Here is an 18,561-nt window from a genome sequence, read left to right as displayed (position 1 = left end):
GTGAAGTACGCTACGCATACCTTCACAGGTTCTGCGTTAACATGGTGGAATACCTATCTAGAGCAAGTGGGACAAGATGATGCGTACGCACTACCGTGGTCAGCATTCAAGCACTTGATGAACGAGAAGTACCGTCCCAGAACCGAGGTCAATAAGCTCAAGACAGAACTTAGAGGGTTACGAACCCAAGGATTTGATATTACCACGTACGAAAGACGATTCACAGAATTGTGCCTATTGTGTCCGAGAGCGTTCGAAGATGAGGAAGAGAAGATCGACACGTTTGTGAAAGGATTACCGGAAAGAATCCAAGAAGATATAAGTTCACACGAGCCCGCCTCCATACAACAGGCATGTAGAATGGCTCACAAACTAGTGAACCAGATTGAGGAAAGAATTAAAGAACAGACGGCTGAATAGGCCAATGTGAAGCAAGTCAAAAGAAAGTGGGAGGAAAACGGTGATAAGAATCACCAATACAACAACAACATCAATTACAATAATAATTGCAACAATTATCCCAACAATCGCAACATCAATCGCAACTACAACAAACGGCCCAACAACAACAACAACAACAACAACAACAACAACAACAACAACAATAACAACAACAACGACATCAACTACAACAATCGTCCCAACAACAATAACAACCGCAATAACAACAACAATCAGAAGCAGCTATGCTAAAGGTGTGAAAAGTATCACTCGGGGTTCTGCACCAAATTTTGCAACAAGTGTAAAAGAAATGGTCATAGCGCGGAAAAGTGTGAGGTCTACGGACCAGGGGTTAACAGAACGAAAGGAACAAATGGTGTCGGAACGAGTAATGGCAGAGCAAGTAGTGTCGGAGCAAGTTATGCCAATGTAGTTTGTTATAAATGTGGAAAACCGGGCCACATTATTAGAAATTGCCCAAACCAGGAGAACACGAATGGACAAGGCCGCGGAAGAGTTTTCAATATTAATGCGACAGAGGCACAGGAAGACCCGGAGCTTGTTACGGGTACGTTTCTTATTGACAATAAATCTGCTTACATTTTATTTGATTCGGGTGCGGATAGAAGCTATATGAGTAGAGATTTTTGTGCTAAATTAAGTTGTCCATTGACGCCGTTGGATAGTAAATTTTTACTCGAATTAGCAAATGGTAAATTAATTTCAGCAGATAATATATGTCGGAATTGAGAAATTAAACTGGCTAGCGAAACATTTAAGATTGACTTGATACCAGTAGAGTTAGGGAGTTTTGATGTGATAATCGGTATGGACTGGTTGAAAGAAGTGAAAGCAGAGATCGTTTGTTACAAAAATGCAATTCGCATTATACGAGAAAAAGGAAAACCTTTAATGGTGTACGGAGAAAAGGGCAACACAAAGCTACATCTTATTAGTAATTTGAAGGCACAAAAACTAATAAGAAAAGGTTGCTATGCTGTTCTAGCACACGTCGAGAAAGTACAAACTGAAGAAAAGAGCATCAATGATGTTCCCGTCGCAAAAGAATTTCCCGATGTATTTCCGAAAGAATTACCGGGATTACCCCCACATCGATCCGTTGAATTTCAAATAGATCTTGTACCAGGAGCTGCACCAATAGCTCGTGCTCCTTACAGACTCGCACCCAGCGAGATGAAAGAACTGCAAAGCCAATTACAAGAACTTTTAGAGCGTGGTTTCATTCGACCAAGCACATCACCGTGGGGAGCTCCTGTTTTGTTTGTCAAGAAGAAAGATGGTACATTCAGGTTGTGTATCGACTACCGAGAGTTGAACAAACTTACCATCAAGAACCGCTACCCACTACCAAGAATCGATGACTTATTTGATCAACTACAAGGCTCGTCTGTTTATTCAAAGATTGACTTACATTCCGGGTAACATCAAATGCGAGTGAAAGAAGATGATATTCCAAAGACTGCTTTCAGAACACGTTACGGTCATTACGAGTTTATGGTCATGCCGTTTGGTTTAACTAATGCACCAGCTGTGTTCATGGACCTTATGAACCGAGTGTGTGGACCATACCTTGACAAGTTTGTCATTGTTTTCATTGATGACATACTTATTTACTCAAAGAATGACCAAGAACATGGTGAACATTTGAGAAAGGTGTTAGAAGTATTGAGGAAGGAAGAATTGTACGCTAAATTTTCAAAGTGTGCATTTTGGTTGGAAGAAGTTTAATTCCTCGGTCACATAGTGAACAAAAAAGGTATTAAGGTGGATCCGGCAAAGATAGAAACTGTTGAAAAGTGGGAAACCCCGAAAAATCCGAAACACATACGCCAGTTTTTAGGACTAGCTGGTTACTACAGAAGGTTCATCCAAGACTTTTCCAGAATAGCAAAACCCTTGACTGCATTAACGCATAAAGGGAAGAAATTTGAATGGAAGGATGAACAAGAGAAAGCGTTTCAGTTATTGAAGAAAAAGCTAACTACGGCACCTATATTGTCATTGCCTGAAGGGAATGATGATTTTGTGATTTATTGTGACGCATCAAAGCAAGGTCTCGGTTGTGTATTAATGCAACGAACGAAGGTGATTACTTATGCGTCTAGACAATTGAAGATTCACGAGCAAAATTATACGACGCATGATTTAGAATTAGGCGCGGTTGTTTTTGCATTAAAGACTTGGAGGCACTACTTATATGGGGTCAAAAGTATTATATATACTGACCACAAAAGTCTTCAACACATATTTAATCAGAAACAACTGAATATGAGGCAGCGTAGGTGGATTGAATTGTTGAAAGATTATGACTTTGAGATTCGTTACCACCCGGGGAAGGCAAATGTGGTAGCCGACGCCTTGAGCAGGAAGGACAGAGAACCCATTCGAGTAAAATCTATGAATATAATGATTCACAATAACCATACTACTCAAATAAAGGAGGCGCAACAAGGAGTTTTAAAAGAGGGAAATTTAAAGGATGAAATACCCAAAGGATCGGAGAAGCATCTTAATATTCGGGAAGACGAAACCCGGTATAGGGATGAAAGGATTTGGGTACCAAAATTTGGAGATATGAGAGAAATGGTACTTAGAGAAGCTCATAAAACCAGATACTCAATACATCCTGGAACGGGAAAGATGTACAAGGATCTCAAGAAATATTTTTGGTGGCCGGGTATGAAAGCCGATGTTGCTAAATACGTAGGAGAATGTTTGACGTGTTCTAAGGTCAAAGCTGAGCATCAGAAACCATCAGGTCTACTTCAACAACCCGAAATCCCGGAATGGAAATGGGAAAACATTACCATGGATTTCATCACTAAATTGCCAAGGACTGCAAGTGGTTTTGATACTATTTGGGTAATAGTTGATCGTCTCACCAAATCAGCACACTTCCTGCCAATAAGAGAAGATGACAAGATGGAGAAGTTAGCACGACTGTATTTGAAGGAAGTCATCTCCAGACATGGAATACCAATCTCTATTATCTCTGATAGGGATGGCAGATTTATTTCAAGATTCTGGCAGACATTACAGCAAGCATTAGGAACTCGTCTAGACATGAGTACTGCCTATCATCCACAAACTGATGGGCAGAGCAAAAGGACGATACAAACGCTTGAAGACATGCTACGAGCATGTGTTATTGATTTCGGAAACAGTTGGGATCGACATCTACCGTTAGCAGAATTTTCCTACAACAACAGCTACCATTCAAGCATTGAGATGGCGCCGTTTGAAGCACTTTATGGTAGAAAGTGCAGGTCTCCAATTTTTTGGAGTGAAGTGGGGGATAGACAGATTACGGGTCCAGAGATAATACAAGAAACTACCGAGAAGATCATCCAAATTCAACAACGGTTGAAAACCGCCCAAAGTCGACAAAAGAGCTACGCTGACATTAAAAGAAAAGATATAGAATTTGAAATTGGAGAGATGGTCATGCTTAAAGTTGCACCTTGGAAAGGCGTTGTTCGATTTGGTAAACGAGGGAAATTAAATCCAAGGTATATTGGACCATTCAAGATTATTGATCGTGTCAGACCAGTAGCTTACCGACTTGAGTTACCTCAACAACTCGCGGCTGTACATAACACTTTCCACGTCTTGAATTTGAAGAAATGTTTTGCTAAAGAAGATCTCACTATTCTGTTAGATGAAATCCAAATCAACGAAAAACTTCAATTTATCGAAGAACCCGTCGAAATAATGGATCGTGAGGTTAAAAGACTTAAGCAAAACAAGATACCAATTGTTAAGGTTCGACGGAATGCTCGTAGAGGACCCGAGTTCATCTGGAAACGAGAAGATCAGATGAAGAAGAAATACCCGCATTTATTTCCAGCAGATACGTCAACACCTCCAACTGCTTAAAATTTCGGGATGAAATTTATTTAACGGGTAGGTACTGTAGTGACCCGAAGTTGACCGGTGTGTTAAGCAATCAAACTTGTTAAGACTTGATTAATTGAAATAGGTTTCATATAGACAATTGACCACCCAAGTTGACCGGTGATTCACGAACGTTAAAACTTGTAAAAACTATACGAAGACATATACATGGTTATATATATAGTTAACATGATTTTATTATAAGTATGTATCTCATTAGGTATTTTAACAATGAGTTATATACATAAAAATGAGACTATTAATTTAAGAAACTCGAAAACGATATATATAACGATTATCGTTATAACAACGTCTTACTAGGTACATATGAATCATATTAAGATATTGATACACTTGGTTAATTATGTTAAATGATAAGTAAATATATTATTAAGTGTATTAACAATGAAATACATATGTAAAAATAAGACTACTAACTTAATGATTTCGAAACGAGACATATATGTAACGATTATCGTTGTAACGACATTTAACTGTATATACATCATACTAAGATATATTATATATCATAATATCATGATAATATAACAATTTAACATCTCATTTGTTATAATAAATAATGGGTTAACAACATTCAACAAGATCGTTAACCTAATGGTTTCAAAACAATATTTACATGTAACGACTAACGATGACTTAATGACTCAGTTAAAATGTATATACATGTAGTGTTTTAATATGTATTCATACACTTTTTAAAGACTTCAAGACACTTATAAAAATACTTCTACTTAACAAAAATGCTTACAATTACATCCTCGTTCAGTTTCATCAACAATTCTACTCGTATGCACCCGTATTCGTACTCGTACAATACACAGCTTTTAGATGTATGTACTATTGGTATATACACTCAAATGATCAGCTCTTAGCAGCCCATGTGAGTCACCTAACACATGTGGGAACCATCATTTGGCAACTAGCATGAAATATCTCATAAAATTTCAAAAATATGAGTAATCATTCATGACTTATTTACATGAAAACAAAATTACATATCCTTTATATCTAATCCATACACCAACGACCAAAAACACCTACAAACACTTTCATTCTTCAATTTTCTTCATCTAATTGATCTCTCTCAACTTCTATCTTCAAGTTCTAAGTGTTCTTCATAAATTCCAAAAAGTTCTAGTTTCATAAAATCAAGAATACTTCCAAGATTGCAAGTTTACTTCCAAGTTTTCTAAATCCATTCCAAGTAATCATCCAAGATCAAGAAACCTTTGTTACTTACAGTAGGTTATCTTTCTAATACAAGGTAATAATCATATTCAAACTTTAATTCAATTTCTATAACTATAACAATCTTATTTCGAGTGGAAATCTTACTTGAAATTGTTTTCGTGTCATGATTCTGCTTCAAGAACTTTCAAGCCATCCAAGGATCCTTTGAAGCTAGATCTATTTTTCTCATTTCCAGTAGGTTTATCCAAGGAACTTGAGGTAGTAATGATGTTCATAACATCATTCGATTCATACATATAAAGCTATCTTATTCGAAGGTTTAAACTTGTAATCACTAGAACATAGTTTAGTTAATTCTAAACTTGTTCGCAAATAAAAGTTAATCCTTCTAACTTGACTTTTAAAATCAACTAAACACATGTTCTATATCTATATGATATGCTAACTTAATGATTTAAAACCTGGAAACACGAAAAACACCGTAAAACCGGATTTACGCCGTCGTAGTAACACCGCGGGCTGTTTTGGGTTAGTTAATTAAAAACTATGATAAACTTTGATTTAAAAGTTGTTATTCTTTGAAAATGATTTTTATTATGAACATGAAACTATATCCAAAAATTATGGTTAAACTCAAAGTGGAAGTATGTTTTCTAAAATGGTCATCTAGACGTCGTTCTTTCGACTGAAATGACTACCTTTACAAAAATGACTTGTAACTTATTTTTCTGACTATAAACCTATACTTTTTCTGTTTATATTCAAAAAATAGAGTTCAATATGAAACCATAACAATTTAATTCACTCAAAACGGATTTAAAATGAAGAAGTTATGGGTAAAACAAGATTGGATAATATTTCTCATTTTAGCTACGTGAAAATTGGTAACAAATCTATTCCAACCATAACTTAATCAACTTGTATTGTATATTATGTAATCTTGAGATACCATAGACACGTATACAATGTTTCGACCTATCATGTCAACACATCTATATATATTTCGGAACAACCATAGACACTCTATATGTGAATGTTGGAGTTAGCTATACAGGGTTGAGGTTGATTCCAAAATATATATAGTTTGAGTTGTGATCAATACTGAGATACGTATACATTGGGTCGTGGATTGATTCAAGATAATATTTATCGATTTATTTCTGTACATCTAACTGTGGACAACTAGTTGTAGGTTACTAACGAGGACAGCTGACTTAATAAACTTAAAACATCAAAATATATTAAAAGTGTTGTAAATATATTTTGAACATACTTTGATATATATGTATATATTGTTATAGGTTCGTGAATCAAGCAGTGGCCAAGTCTTACTTCCCGACGAAGTAAAAATTTGTGAAAGTGAGTTATAGTCCCACTTTTAAAATCTAATATTTTTGGGATGAGAATACATGCAGGTTTTATAAATGTTTTACAAAATAGACACAAGTACGTGAAACTACATTCTATGGTTGAATTATCAAAATCGAATATGCCCCTTTTTATTAAGTCTGGTAATCTAAGAATTAGGGAACAGACACCCTAATTGACGTGAATCCTATAGATAGATCTATCGGGCCTAACAAGCCCCATCCAAAGTACCGGATGCTTTAGTACTTCGAAATTTATATCATATCCGAAGGGTGTCCCGGAATGATGGGGATATTCTTATATATGCATCTTGTTAATGTCGGTTACCAGGTGTTCACCATACGAATGATTTTTATCTCTATGTATGGGATGTGTATTGAAATATGAAATCTTGTGGTCTATTGTTACGATTTGATATATATAGGTTAAACCTATAACTTACCAACATTTTTGTTGATGTTTAAAGCATGTTTATTCTCAGGTGAATACTAAGAGCTTCCGCTGTTGCATACTAAAATAAGGACAAGATTTGGAGTCCATGTTTGTATGATATTGTGTAAAAACTGCATTCAAGAAACTGATTTCGATGTAACATATTTGTATTGTAAACCATTATGTAATGGTCGTGTGTAAACATGATATTTTAGATTATCATTTAATCTACGTAAAGCTTTTTAAACCTTTATTTATGAAATAAAGGTTATGGTTTGTTTTAAAAATGAATGCAGTCTTTGAAAAACGTCTCATATAGAGGTCAAAACCTCGCAACGAAATCAATTAATAGGGAACGTTTTTAATCAATAAGAACGGGACATTTCACTTTCCAACAACAGCAATGGTTACCACCTCAATATCAGTTTCCTCAACAGTATCAGATGTCACCTCAGTTTAATCAATAGTTCCCAAATCAGATGTGGGGTTCGTATCAGACGCCGATGTTTCAACAACCAAAGAAATGTACCTTCAAACAGTTTCTGAATTGTAATCCACCAGAGTACTCAGGAAGTTCTAACCCAACGGTAACACTTAACTGGTTAAGAGAGATAGAAAAGGTTTTTGAGGCATGTCAGTGTGAACTAGAATTGCAGGTTATTTATGCTAGTCGTATGCTGAAGAATAGGGCAATGGTTTGGTGGGATACGGTTATTTCTAGTATACCAAAAGATCAAGTGAACATGATTACTTGGAAACAATTTTATAGTAAAGTTTGTGAGTAGTATTGTTCGTCTTATGACCTCAATCGAATTAAGACGGAATTTCTGGCAATGAAAATGACACCTCAGATGACGATAGATGAGGTGATTGAGCAGTATATGGATAAATTAAGGTTTGTGCAACAGTGGGTTCCAGATGAGCAGTCCAGAATTCAGCACTTTGTTAACATAATTTTACCAGAGTACAGAACAATGGTTAGGATGGCGACGACGTTATCGCAAGCGTTTGTTATGGCCAAGATGGTAGAGGATGATGTTAGAGCAGCAAGGAATAGAATAGTAGGTTATGAGATGTCACAACAAGATCAGGGGATGAGTCATTCGGACTCTAGGTCAAAGAAGTCTGTTAAGTTGAAACATAAGAGTGGGTCAGAACAGAGTGGGTCAGCATCAAGTTAGAATTCTTGGTGTTATAGTTGCAGATCATCTCATAGTGGTCCTTGTTCGGATTCAACCAAAAGATGTTTGAGATGTGGTATTGTGGGACACGAGATTCGGATGTGTTCGTTCCAAGAGGATGTATGTTGGAGATGTCATCAAGTGGGGCATAGGTCAGCTCAGTGTCCGTATGTAAGAGGATCGAGTTCTGGGGCAGGGCCAGGAGCGCAGTCGGGATCAGTAGGTGGATCTTCTGGTTCTCCAGTTGGGCAGAAAAGAAAGAATCCACCTACAGAAACTGCAAGAGCTTATCAGATGGTTGCAGATGCAGATGTTGAATATGATGTGAATACAGGTATGCTTCAAAATCCTCGTATTGTTTAGTTATATATATGTATATGATTGGGTGTATATATATGTGTGGTAGATTAGTAGAGCTTGATAGTAGTGTAAGATTTATTTTGTTGCATTATGTTGTTTATGCTATGGTTGCGACCCTTCTGTGCCATGTGGGGTAAGGGTGACCCTTAGGTTAACTTTTTGGGATTGAGAACCGTGACTTGGATAGAGATGCGTTGAGTATGTTTGTGTATTGGACTTTTGGACGACATGAAGTTGTTGGATAGTGGCATGAGTATGATTGTTATGACGGTATTTCCTAAGCTTGTTGGATGTATGATCTGGTTGATAGATTATATTTGGATGATTGATAGACAAGGTTTGAGTAACTATGATTGGACAGATGTTGTGATTGATTAGTCATAAAGTAGTTAACTTAATTACTGATGCTTATTGAGGAAATTGATTGGACATAAGTTAGTGAATGAGACAAGTAGAATTTTTCCGTTACGAGCAACTCAGAATGAAGGTATGATTTAGGATAATATGCTTGTGTCTGGCCAACAGAAGTATATTGTGATAAATCATACGGAATTTCTGGGAAGCTGAAGGAAAATTAGGTGGCCTGTGCTATATTGGATTGTGATGTGACTGGATATGAGACGAATAACCTGTGAAGTTCTGTTGACTTACGAGACAATTTCGTGGACCTAGGTATAGATTTTAGCATGATGACTAATTCTATTGCCTAAGCTTTGGATAATTGGGAAAAGTGGACTGTATAAAGAGTTGAATTGGATGACAGATCTTAAAATTTATGATACGGAATGGTGAAGAAACACGAATTTGACTCTGATTATTTGACTTGATAGTGTAATTTGTGGGCTTAAGTGGATTAACGGACATTGATCGATGAAGATTGTGACAAGTTATTTGGTATCGGGAGTGTATTGATGTCAGGAATCTCATTTCCTATGCAATTGTGGTGGATATTGTCGATATCGGGGATAAGATCGATAAAGTTAACCGTGTGTTTTGGCGGTGCGAGTAACAATTTTTGGGTTTATTGACCATAGTTGACCCGATTCCGAGGACGGAATCTCTTTTAAGGAGGGTAGATTTGTAACACCCGCATTTTGGGCCTAGATGAAATGACCATTGTACCCTGGGGAATGACGTAATTAGTGATTTTTATAATTATATGTTTATAATTATTTGGTTGTTTAGTTAAGACCAGTTTGTGACAAGGGTCACAGAATAGGTTCGTTTGTTTAATTTGGACTCCGTTAGGGCAGTCAAATTAAGTACGAAAGATATCAGATAACTGGTAAATACCCGTGTGTTATGGGGTATGGTTTTATAACCCAATATAAATAGCATGAATCTGGATTATTTCATCATTTTTCCCAAATTAGAAATATTACTCTCGTACCTAACTCCTTCACTCTTGAAATCCTAATTGATCTAAACTTGAAATTGGATTAAGAGACTTTAGAGACTGATTTCTAGCATCATTGTGAGCATCATCTCAGGTTTGTCTTGTTGAATCCATGCTTTGATTGTTAGAAATTGGGTTTTTGTGTTCTTGAACAAAAAGTGTGAATATGAGCTTGAATCTTCATGAAATATGTTTATTATGCTTAATTGATGTTAGAAATAGGTTGTATATATGTTTAGTAACTTTCTTGTGCTTAAAATTTGGTCAAAAACACTTAGAAATCGAGTTTTTGGGGAAGAAATCACAAAATCAGCGAAATTGGTTCGAAACCCAGTTTGCTATAGTACCCGAGTTGCTACAGTACCGAGTTACTACAGTGTCACTATTTGCTACAGTATCACTATTTGCTACAGTGTCACTATTTGCTACAGTGTCACTATTTGCTACAGTACCGAGTTGCTACAGTACCCGAGTTGCTACAGTACCCGAGTTACTACAGTGTCACTATTTGCTACAATGTCACTATTTGCTACAGTATCTTTTATGAAATTGAAACGGGCGTAACTTTCAAAACGTAACTCCATTTTTGATGAATAAACTATCGTTAGAATTGTAATAAAGAATACTTTTCAATGGTGAACTTTTAAGAAACTAGATCAAACTATTTTTGGGTCGGAAGAGGAGTTTTAGTGTGTATGTCGTGTTTTGCACGCACCTGTATGCCATTATTGAATGGAGTCATGACGTAGACTCATAAAATTATGAATATATGGTGTTATGACCTAGTTTATAGTATGATTTGATTATACTATTGATTGAGATATGTATATTTACTTCGTTGTGTTGTTCTTAGGTGATAAGAACAAGGAAGAAGCTCAGAAGTAAGATAACTGAGCTGTAGCTGGTAATCGGTGAGTGGGATTATATCCGGATGTGGTATAGAGTAGCAAGTTGTGCTACTATGTTATACTATTATAGTTGCTATGCTTAGTAGATATGTTGTAATAATGATCATCGTAGAGTTGCCATGCTAGTCGTAGGAACAGTTGTTCGTAGTGATAGTTGCTTAACAGTTGTGTGCACAAGTTGTAGTTGACTGTTGGAACCTATTGTTGTTAGGTTCAGCTCAGAGAGGTCAACCTTGTTGTGGTTGGGTCCAGTTGGCTACTGTTTGTTGAGTATAGTACTAAATGACGCATCACCTGCGTGTGGATTTACTATACTGGAGATTCAGTAGTAAGGACTTTCGGTAGACGCTAGACTGATCAGCTAGTGGTCGTGTGCTCGTACAAGCCGCCGAGTCTCTAGTTGGAGCATAGTTGCTAGTTGATTGTTGCCAGTTGATAGTTGCTAGTTATTAGTTGTCAGTTGCCTGTTATGGATTGTTGTAGTTGCTGTAGTTGTACAAGTTGGTACGGTATGCTAGATCTGTTAGATGATTCCATTCACTTACCCTCGTGCTAACCCCCCTCACCTCCTCCCTTGTAGGTTTTCGATCTTAGTGCTGGTAGGGACGGGAGTTGGGTTGACGATATGTTTGACAAGACGAACTCTGATGTCTTAACTTTTATAAATATGTAACTAGTTGTTTAACGTAACACCGGTGGTTTGTAATAAGTAACTAGCTAATGATTTGTGATAATCATGTTCGTAATTAACTAAGGGTATTTATGTGAATTAAGACTTCCGCTGTGATTTAAAAAAAAAATCAGGGTGTTACATGTCTCCCACTTGCTGATAGCCTCGATCTATGAGGGATCAACTTTGATACCTTGTTCACTCACAATATGACCAAAAAATTGGACTTCCTTCAACCAAAATTCACATTTGGAGAATTTGGCATAAAGTTGCTCTTGTCTCAAGAGTTCAAGCACCAGTCGGAGATGTTGCTCATGTTCTTATTCGCTTCGGGAATAGATGAGGATATCATCTATGAAGATGATAACGAACTTATCCAGGTATGGCTTGCATACACGATTCATGATGTCCATGAATACAGCGGGTGCATTGGTTAAACTGAATGGCATCACTAGAAACTCATAGTAACCATAACGGGTTCTAAACGTAGTTTTCATCACATCACTCTCCTTCACCCTCAATTGGTGATAACCTAATCGCAAATCGATCTTGGAGTAAACGCTGGATCCTTGCAGCTGATCGAAAAGATCGTCAATTCTGGGAAGGGGATACCGATTCTTAATCGTCAACTTGTTCAGCTCACGATAATCGATACACATGAGGAAAGATCCGTCCTTCTTCTTCACGAATAAAACAGGTGCACCCCAAGGCGACGAGCTAGGTTGGATAAACCCTCGATCGAGCAATTCCTGCAGTTGACTCTGCAACTCTTGCAGTTCGGAAGGTGCTAGTCGATAAGGTGCGCGAGCTACGGGTGCAGCTCCCGGCACTAGATCGATCTGGAACTCCACGGCTCTCGGTGGCGGTAATCTAGGCAGTTCTTCCGGAAAGACGTCAGGGAATTCATTCACGATTCGCACATCATTCACGCTCTTCTCTTCTGTTTCTAAAGCCTTCACGTGTGCTAAACCAGCAAGACGTCCTTTCTTCATGATCTTTTGTGCTTTCATACAACTAATGAGGTTCAGCTTCGAACTACATCTCTCTCCGTATATAACCAGTGGCTCACCATCTCCTTACTGTATACGAAGAGCTTTATCTCCACAGATAACGTCAGCCCTCACTTTGGTCAACCAGTCCATGCCGACAATCACGTCAAAGCTTCCCAATTTGATGGGTATCAAGTCAATTGCCAAATCCACACCGGCTATGTTGATAATAGCTCCTCGGCCAATTTGGTCAACTTTCTCAAGTTTTCCATTGGCTACCTCAACTAGCATACTCTCCTCTAAAGGAACTAACGACCAATCTATTTTAGAGTAAAAGTGTCTACAAACATAGCTCCTATCGACACCGGTATCAAATAGGAGAGAAGCTAATAGATTATTGATAGTGAATATACCTGTAACCAAGTCGGGGTTTTCACGGGCATCCCTTGCGTTTATCTTGAAAGCTCTTCCACGCGGGGGTCCACCGTCCTTTCGCTTGTTGGGACACTCATTCCTGAAGTGGACCTGTTGTCCACACTCATAAGACTTTCTTGGTCCATTGGGGTTGGTCCTCACAGCTGGGATGGGAATCTTGCAGTCCTTGCCAATATGCCCGGTCGTTTTGCACTTTTCACAGACCACATTACAGTACCCGGTATGGTGCTTGTAGCACCTCTTGCACTGCGGTAGACTACCCTTGTAGTTGGGGTTCGAGCTGGTGTTCGGGTTGGGGTTCCTTCCATCGTTATGCCTCTTAGCGGGGGTTGATCATCGACTCTCCCCTTGTTATTGTCCCACTTACGCTTCTCACCACTGGCTCCCGATTCAGATTTTTCCTTTTCCGATTCCTTGCTGATAATTTGGTTCATTAGGGTTTGCGCCATGCGCATAGCTGCCGGGACATTGGGTGGATTAAAAGAGGTGACATTTCCTTGAATGGACTTGGGAAGTCCCCACAAGTATCGCTCCATTCTCTTAAATTCCGGGGTAACCATCGTGGGACACATCAGCGCTAATTCCAGATACCTACGGTTGTAACCATCAAGATCGTTTCCCACAACCTTCAACTCCCAGAACTCAGCCTCCATTTTCTGTATCTCTGCTCTGGGGCAGTACTCTTTGATCAGGGCTCCCTTAAATTCTTCCCACGGAGTGACATAAGCCTCGTCAATACCCTTAGCTTGAGCCAGTGTGTTCCACCAGGTTAGGGCGCCATCTGACAGCGTACATGAAGCATACTTGGTTTTGTTCTCCTCTGAGCAGTTGCTTACACGGAACACAGCTTCTAATTTCTCAAACCACCTAGTCAGACCAACTGGCCCCTCAGTATCGCTAAAGTTGTGGGGCATGCAGCTTTGAAACTCTTTGTATGTGCACCCATTACGAATGGGCTGGTTAACTGGTGGAGCTTGTGGGTTGATTTCTGGAATATCTGCGGCTACTCTTTCCGCAATCATTTCCTCGATTTGGGCTGCTGTGGGTGCTGCTCGTCCGTTAGCCATTGTTCTTCTAAACAGAAATTTTGACTTAAGTCAAAATCCAGCATTTAATAAATAGTAATATAGTATATGACAACCAACATGGAAACAACTCAACACATGTTAACTAAGCAATGCAACTAGATACAGATACCACAGAAACATCATACAGTAACGTAAGTAGAACACCACACAAAAGTAAACAATACTAAATTCCATTCATTAATAATAAGTTGCATACATCCGCATAAGTTCGTACAATACATGAGTAAAACATGAAACAACAAAAGAGATTACATAATGAAATCTACTACAATGCCGTATGGTGACGGTGGGTAAAGGATGTCCATTACGTGAGACATCTGGTCCTCGAGCTCAGTTACCCGAGCACGGAGGATCTCCACTTCCCTCGTCAGTTCCTCGACGGAGGGAGATGGTAGGGCAGGCGGTGCAGTTGGTACAGGTGGTGCAGGTGGTGCAGATGGTCTAGCGCCAGAAGTAGATGCTGCATAGCGGTAAGGCTTACGCACAAATGGATCCGCAGGGTAAGGCACAACCCGCTTACGGGCGGTGACCCTAGTCCTCAGTCCATGTGCGCTAACGAATGGTCGACCTCCATTAACCCCTGGAATAACAGTACCATCGAAACGATACCGCTTCTTCAGCGGGGTAGAGGGTGGTTGCATGGGCATCTCCTCAGGGTTCTCGTTGGAATCCTCATCACTGGAGTCATCAGAGGATGATTCGTCGGATGATGAGTTGTCGAAAACAGCTGGAGGTGGCGGCGCTCGGCGGCTGGTAGTCATAATCCGGTATCTGAAAGGTGGGATCGGTATGATACGTCCATCAGGAAGGCGTCGGCACCAATGTTTATGCTCATTACAGAACGGAACGTCCCCGTATTCCTCGGGAATCACAGCACCATCGGGATGGGGCTGTGGCTCCGGAGGTACTGGGATGAGTGGAGCTGGAATCTCCGGTGTGTAGTGACCCGAACGTTTCCATGTTTATATATATTAATTGAGATTGATATTTACATGACTAAATGTTTCCAACGTGTTAAGCAATCAAACTTGTTAAGACTTGATTAAATGAAATAAGTTTCATATAGACAATTGATCACCCAAGTTGACCGGCGATTCACGAACGTTACAAAATTGTAAAAACTACATGTTGTGGTATATATAGACATATATATATGGTTGACATAAGATTATGATGAGTAAGTATCTCACTAAATATATTAACAATGTGTGATATACATAAGAAATGAGATTACTAAGTTAAGAAACTCGAAATGATATATATATAACGATTATCGTTATGATAACGTCTACTAAATACATATGTATCATATTAAGATATTGATACACTATATTTAACATGATAAAATGATATTTAAATATATCATTAAGTGTGTTAACAATGAACTACATATGTAAAAACAAGACTACTAACACAAGAATTACGAAACGAGACTTATATGTAACGATTATCGTTGTAACGATATTTTAATGTATATATCATATTAAGAGATATTCATACATCATAATATCATGATAATATAATAATTTAACATCTCATTTGATATAATAAACATTGGGTTAAAAACATTAATTGAGATCGTTAACTTAAAGGTTTCAAAACAACACTTACATGTAACGACTAACGAAGACTTAACGAATCCATTAGAATGTATATACATGTTGTGTTTTGATATGTATTCTTACACTTTTTAAAGACTTCAAGACACATATCAAAGTACTTCTACTTAACAAAAATTCTTACAATTACATCCTCGTTCAGTTTCATCAACAATTCTACTCGTATGCACCCGTATTCGTACTCGTACAATACACAACTTTTAGATGTATGTAATATTGGTATATACACTCCAATGATCAGCTCTTAGCAGCCCATGTGAGTCACCTAACACATGTGGGAACCATCATTTGGCAACTAGCATGAAATATCTCATAAAATTACAAAAATATTAGTAATCATTCATGACTTATTTACATGAAAACAAAATTACATATCCTTTATATCTAATCCATATACCAACGACCAAAAACACCTACAAACACTTTCATTCTTCAATTTTCTTCATCTAATTGATCTCTCTCAAGTTCCATCTTCAAGTTCTAAGTGTTCTTCATAAATTCCATAAGTATAGTTTTCATAAAAATCAAGAATACTTCCAAGTTTGCAAGTCTACTTCCAAGCTTTCTAATCCATTCCAAGTAATCATCTAAGATCAAGGAACCTTTGTTATTTATAGTAGGTTATCTTTCTAATTCAAGGTAATATTCATATTCAAACTTTGATTCAATTTCTACAACTATAACAATCTTATTTCGAGTGAAAATCTTACTTGAACTGTTTTCGTGTCATGATTCTACTTCAAGAACTTTCAAGCCATCCAAGGATCCTTTGAAGCTAGATCTATTTTTCTCATTTCCAGTAGTTTTATCCAGAAAACTTGAGGTAGTAATGATGTTCATAACATCATTCGATTCATACATATAAAGCTATCTTATTCGAAGGTTTAAACTTGTAATCACTAGAACATAGTTTAGTTAATTCTAAACTTGTTCGCAAACAAAAGTTAATCCTTTTAACTTGACTTTTAAAATCAACTAAACACATGTTCTATATCTATATGATATGCTAACTTAATGATTTAAAACCTGGAAACACGATGAACACCATAAAATCGGATATTCGCCGTCGTAGTGAAACCGGGGGCTGTTTTGGTTTGGATAATTAAAAACTATGATAAACTTTGATTTAAAAGTTGTTCTTCTGAGAAAATTATTTTTCATATGAATATGAAACTATATCCAAAAATCTTGGTTAAACTCAAAGTGAAAGTATGTTTTTCAAAATGGTCATCAAGATGTCGTTCTTTCGACGGAAATGACTACCTCTTTAGTAATTGACATGTAACTTAAATTTCTGACTATAAACCTATACTTTTTATGTTTGGATTCTTAAATTAGAGTTCAATATAAAACCATAGCAATTTGATTCACTCAAAACGGATTTAAAATGAAGAAGTTATGGGTAAAACAAGATTGGATATTTTTGATCTTTTTAGCTACGGGAAATGTTTAACAAATCTATACAAATCATATCCTAGCTAACTTATATTGTATTATACATGTATTCTAATATATTATGTAATCTTGAGATATCATAGACACGTATGCAAATGTTTTGACATATCATATCGACCCATGTATATATATTATTTGGAACAACCATAGACACTCTATATGTAGTAATGTTGGAGTTAGCTATACAGGGTTGAGGTTGATTCCAAAAATATATATACTTTGAGTTGTGATCTAGCCTGAGACGTGTATACAATGGGTCATGGATTGATTCAAGATAATATATATCGATTTATTTCTGTACATCTAACTGTGGACAACTAGTTGTAGGTTACTAACGAGGACAGCTGGCTTAATACACTCAAATCTTTAAAACATAATAAAAATGGTTGTAATTATATTTTGATCATACTTTGATATATATATGTACATATTTGTATAGGTTCGTGAATCGATTCGTGGCCAAGTCTTATTTTCGAGGAAGGAAATATCTGTGAAAGTGAGTTATAGTCCCACTTTTAAAATCTAATATTTTTGGGATGAGAATACATGCAGGTTTTATTAATGATTTACAAAATAGACACAAGTACGTGAAACTACATTCTATGGTTGAATTATCGAAATTGAATATGCCCCTTTTTATTAAGTCTGGCAATCTAAGAATTAGGGAACAGACACCCTAATTGACGCGAATCCTAAAGATAGATCTATTGGGCCTAACAAACCCCATCCAAAGTACCGGATGCTTTAGTACTTCGAAATTTATATTATATCCGAAGGGTGTCCCGGAATGATGGGGATATTCTTATATATGCATCTTGTTAATGTCGGTTACCAGGTGTTCACCATATGAATGATTTTTATCTCTATGTATGGGATGTGTATTGAAATATGAAATCTTGTGGTCTATTGTTACGATTTGATATATATAGGTTAAACCTATAACTCACCAACATTTTTGTTGACGTTTAAATCATGTTTATTCTCAGGTGAATACTAAGAGCTTCCGCTGTTGCATAATAAAATAAGGACAAGATTTGGAGTCCATGTTTGTATGATATTGTGTAAAAACTGCATTCAAGAAACATATGTCGA

This window comes from Rutidosis leptorrhynchoides, chromosome 2 (genome assembly GCF_046630445.1).
Source record: "Rutidosis leptorrhynchoides isolate AG116_Rl617_1_P2 chromosome 2, CSIRO_AGI_Rlap_v1, whole genome shotgun sequence".
In the NCBI taxonomy this organism is placed as follows: Eukaryota; Viridiplantae; Streptophyta; class Magnoliopsida; order Asterales; family Asteraceae; genus Rutidosis; species Rutidosis leptorrhynchoides.
Note: the sequence above shows the minus strand (reverse complement) of the source record.